The following is a 4,917-nucleotide window of genomic DNA, read 5'->3' as shown; positions in this document are numbered from 1 at the left end:
GTTACGCTTCCATATAAACTTATTAATTCTCTCCCTCTCTCTCCTAGGAACTAGCCATTCTTTGTTAAAACCTCTGCGTTTTATCAGCCCTCCTCAGGGAACAATGGTGATCCCTTTCCTGCTTTATCTGATCCTGACAATCTCCAAAAATATCTGGAAGTCAAATTGTTTGATCTCAGCCCAGCCATGGCTGCCACCCAGAATCCTCTACAACACTTCAGTACTACAAACATTTGCCAGTTTTATAATGCATTGGCTTCCCCCAGAGAATCCTGGGAATTGTAGTCTAGTTAGCTGCTAACAATTATCTCCCTAAAAAACCCCAAACTTCCAATGAAACTAGTTTCCAGCTGTCCAGGAAAATGCATACTGATAGAAGAGTTTCAGCTTTGGCTGGCCTCTTGCCCTCCAGATGTTCCAAACTACAACTCCCATCAGCCCCAGCCAACGTGTTGCATCAGTGCCACATTTCATCAAGGGACACTGGAAGCAGCTGGTCCAATAGACTGCATTGGTGGGAGTGGTGTTTACTATCAGGAAATGCAGATGCAAGCATTGTACAATCAGTTTGGGACCTGGTCCTGATCAGCTCAAGGGTTTGTTTTTTGTTTGTTTTGTTAACCAAATTTAAAATTTGCTGTTTTTCCAAAGAAAAATCAGCCCTGCAAATTCTCACACTCGTTTTGGACCTGATCCTGTTTGGCTATGTGCTGGTGCTAAGCTGTACAGTTTAAAGACTCACTCTGTGTGTTAAGTACCGTATTTTTCGTTCTATAGGACGCACATTTTCCCCTCCAAAAATTAAGGGGAAATGTGTGTGCGTCCTATAGAGCGAATGCAGGCTGCGCCGCTAAGCCCAAAGGCAGAACAGGAAGACGGAGCACTGCGGAGTGCTCCGTCTCGCTGCTCTAGCTTGGGGACGGCTGCGCGCAAACCTCTCCAGGGCAGCGGGTGCCTTCTCCCCGCTGTCCTGCAGAAGCTAGCAAGGCTGTTCCCAAGCCAGAAAAGTGAGACGGAGGGCTCCGTCTCGCTGCTCTAGCTTGGGGACGGCTGCGCACAAACCTCTCCAGGGCAGCGGGTGCCTTCTCCCCGCTGTCCTGCAGAGGCTAGCAAGGCTGTTCCCAAGCCAGAACAGCGAGACGGAGGGCTCCGTCTCGCTGCTCTAGCTTGGGGACGGCTGCGCGCAAACCTCTCCAGGGCAGCGGGTGCCTTCACCCCGCTGTCCTGCAGAGGCTAGCAAGGTTGTTCCCAAGCCAGAACAGCGAGACGGAGGGCTCCGTCTCGCTGCTCTAGCTTGGGGACGGCTGCGCGCAAACCTCTCCAGGGCAGCGGGGTGCCTTCACCCCGCTGTCCTGCAGAGGCTAGCAAGGCTGTTCCCAAGCCAGAACAGCGAGACGGAGGGCTCCGTCTCGCTGCTCTAGCTTGGGGACGGCTGTGCGCAAACCTCTGCAGGGCAGCGGGGTGAAGGCACCCCACTGTCCTGCAGAGGCTAGCAAGGCTGTTCCCAAGCCAGAACAGCGAGACGGAGGGCTTCGTCTCGCTGCTCTAGCTTGGGGACGGCTGCGCGCAAACCTCTCCAGGGCAGCGGGGTGCCTTCACCCCGCTGTCCTGCAGAAGCTAGCAAGGCTGTTCCCAAGCCAGAAAAGCGAGACGGAGGGCTCCGTCTCGGTGCTCTAGCTTGGGGACGGCTGCGCGCAAACCTCTCCAGGGCAGCGGGTGCCTTCACCCCGCTGTCCTGCAGAAGCTAGCAAGGCTGTTCCCAAGCCAGAAAAGCGAGACGGAGAGCTCCGTCTCGGTGCTCTAGCTTGGGGACGGCTGCGCGCAAACCTCTCCAGGGCAGTGGGTGCCTTCACCCCGCTGTCCTGCAGAGGCTAGCAAGGCTGTTCCCAAGCCAGAACAGCGAGACGGAGGGCTCCGTCTCACTGCTCTAGCTTGGGGACGGCTGCGCGCAAACCTCTGCAGGGCAGCGGGGCGCTGCGCTCCAAAGGCTTCAGAGATCTTTGAGGCTGGCGGTGGGGGAAAGCAGCGCTTCCCCCCACCGCCAGCCCCACAAGCTCTGGTGAATGTACCTTGAACGCACCTTGTTTTAGAGGGGAAGAACAAGAAAAAAAAATTTCCCCCTGTTCTCCCCCTCCTATGGTCTGGTGCGTCCTATGGTCCGGTGCGTCCAATGGAGCGAAAAATACGGTATGTGTTATACCTAAAGGAGCATCTCCACTCCCGTCGCTCAGCCCGGACACTGAGGTCCAGCTCTGAGGGCCTTCTGGTAGTTCCCTCCCTACGAGAAGTGAGGTTGCAGGGAACCAAGCAGAGGGCCTTCTCGGTAGTGGTGCCCATCCTGTGGAATGCCTTTCCATCAGATGTCAAGGAAATAAACAACTACAGTGGTACCTCAGGTTACATACGCTTCAGGTTACAGACTCCACTAACCCAGAAATAGTGCTTCAGGTTAAGAACTTTGCTTCAGGATGAGAACAGAAATTGTACTCTGGTGGCGCGGCAGCAGTGGGAGGCCCCATTAGCTAAAGTGATGCTTCAGGTTAAGAACAGTTTCAGGTTAAGAACGGACCTCCGGAACGAATTAAGTACTTAACCCGAGGTATCACTGTATCTGACTTTTAGAAGATATCTGAAGGCAGCCCTGTTTAGGGAGGTTTTTAATGTTTGATGTTTTATTGTGCTTTTAATTCTTTTGGGAAACCCAGCCAGATGGTCAGGATATAAATATATTATTATTATTATATAAGTACTTCCTAAAAACGACTCAGTAAGACAAAGAGAAAGGCAGTGTGTGTGTGTGTGTGTGTGTGTGTGTGTGTGTGTGTGTGTATGAGAGAGAGAAGAACTGGCAGTCCTGGTATAGCATTCTTCTAGAGGACTTTTGCAGTAGATTTCCAGGCCTGCCTTCCACACTAAAATTCTCTTGTATATGGTAAGCAAAGCCCCTCATTCAAGGAAGCCATGGATGCAGCACAATGTATGGTTATGAGTTTGCTGAGGGAGGCGGTCAGACTCCCCTAAATCCCTGGATTCCGAAAAGGGTTAGTATTTAAGCAACCCCCTAAATCCCTGGATCTAGCAAGTGTTGGAAATAACACAAGACAGCTTACTCACGAGGCAGCCTGATAATGGTCAAGTCATAAGCAAACAAAGGCAGGGTGATGACAATCAAGAAAGCCACCAACCAGGCAAAGAATCTTCTGGATGCAGCCCACCCTGAGCCAGAGGGAGTTAGATGAACAAAGGCCAATAGGTTTGCCTGATGTGGACAGGAGGAAAAATCCTTTGGGTCTGTTAGTGGTGACCAGCAAGAAGTGGGGGCAAAGAGTCATGTGGGCTGAAAGGCTGTAAACGGAGAGCAGATTTCTGTTTTGGATTCAAAGCTGCTGCACCTATGGGAGAAGCAAGGGACCCTCTTGGAATGTAATGCTTCGAACAGTAGGCTCAGGCTGTATACGGTATATGTGTAAATAAACCAAATATAATAAAGACACCACAGTCTCCTCTGTGCCTCATGGTCTGAGCCCCTTTTTGGGTGAAAGCTTCCTGCATTGCAGGGAGTTGGACTAGATCATCGTAGTCCCTTCCAACTCTACAAGTCTATGATTCTCTGAATCCTACATGGAAAAGTCTAAAAGTGCCCATGGAATTCTGAGAGGTCATTTGATAAAACACTCAGAGAGAGGAGGTGGTACAGTAATTGTCGTTTAATAAAGTGAGTGAACTTTGAACAGCAGGGGAAAATAGATTAGTGTTGTGGGATGATTATTGTAATGGGGAGAGAGGGAAAGTAGGAAAGCAGGGTGTGAAATGGAGTAGGAAAACAGAGGGAGAAGGAAGAGAGCAGGAAAGCAAGGGGGACGAAATAGCGAAGGAAAACGGTGGGCGAGGAGGGAATGCTTTCCTGCATTCCTGAAGAAACTGTCCCAGGGAGTAGGAGGTGTCAGCGCCACAAGCAAGGGGGCAGGGAGTGGGCACAGCACCCAGATACAAATATGCCACCCTTTCCAGAGTGGTGCTTGAGGCACCTGCCTCAGACAGACTGAGGATAGCGCCGGCCCAGAGAACTCGCTCAAAATGCTGAAAATTCCAAAAAGGCAAGTTAAAAATTGGTAAGTATGATCCAAGAAAGGTGAGGGGGAGAACTTGTTGCTAGTTCCTGGAATGTGGAGAAGTGACAAAACAGGTTCAAATCAGGCCTGGCAATATATAGGTGTGGTGTTTGCCCTCCTAGGTGTGTGACATCATACTGGGTTCACAGGGAAAGGGTTAACTAATTGTAAAATGACTAACCAATGCGAACCCAGGGGGCAGAGTTAACTGTATAAGGTTTAAGCACAGAGGGGGTTTTTTTAGGAGTTAGAGTTGTTGAGAAGACAGTCTGGAGTTAAAAGAGACAGAGAAGATAAGTCTGTGGTTTGGGCTAGCCTGGTGTGTGTGTGAGAGAGAATTTGTTAAGAGGAGTCAGTCAAACAGTTGAGATAATCAGTCAGAAGGTATTAGGAAGGTATAGGCCGGTAAAGACACTAAAGTTAACATACCGACAGGAATATTATCTGAGAAACCATAAACTTGTTAATGTTTGTAAAATAAACTTGTTTTGGTTTTTTTCTGTTCACTTTTAATAACTGACTGGACTCAGTGTTTTACCAGAGTGTAACTGGTTGGTGGCAGCGGGGAAGCGAGCACAGAGGTGGCACAGGGATCATTAGACCGTTAAACGTCCAGGGACCCTGTGTGGTTGCCACAAAAGGTCATGGTTAGTTTGATTCAGGGTTCTGCTTTCTTTGTCCTTACAACAGTCAAGTGAGAAAAGAGATAGTGGTTAATTTAGAGGTTTACAAAAGGACATAAAATAACATTAGAAGCGTTTGCTGGATCAGGCCAATGCCCCATATACTCCAGCATCCTACTCTC

The sequence above is a fragment of the Podarcis muralis genome, chromosome 13 (genome assembly GCF_964188315.1).
Source record: "Podarcis muralis chromosome 13, rPodMur119.hap1.1, whole genome shotgun sequence".
In the NCBI taxonomy this organism is placed as follows: domain Eukaryota; kingdom Metazoa; phylum Chordata; class Lepidosauria; order Squamata; family Lacertidae; genus Podarcis; species Podarcis muralis.
The sequence above is the reverse complement of the archived record's forward strand: the minus strand, read 5'-3'. Positions refer to the sequence as shown.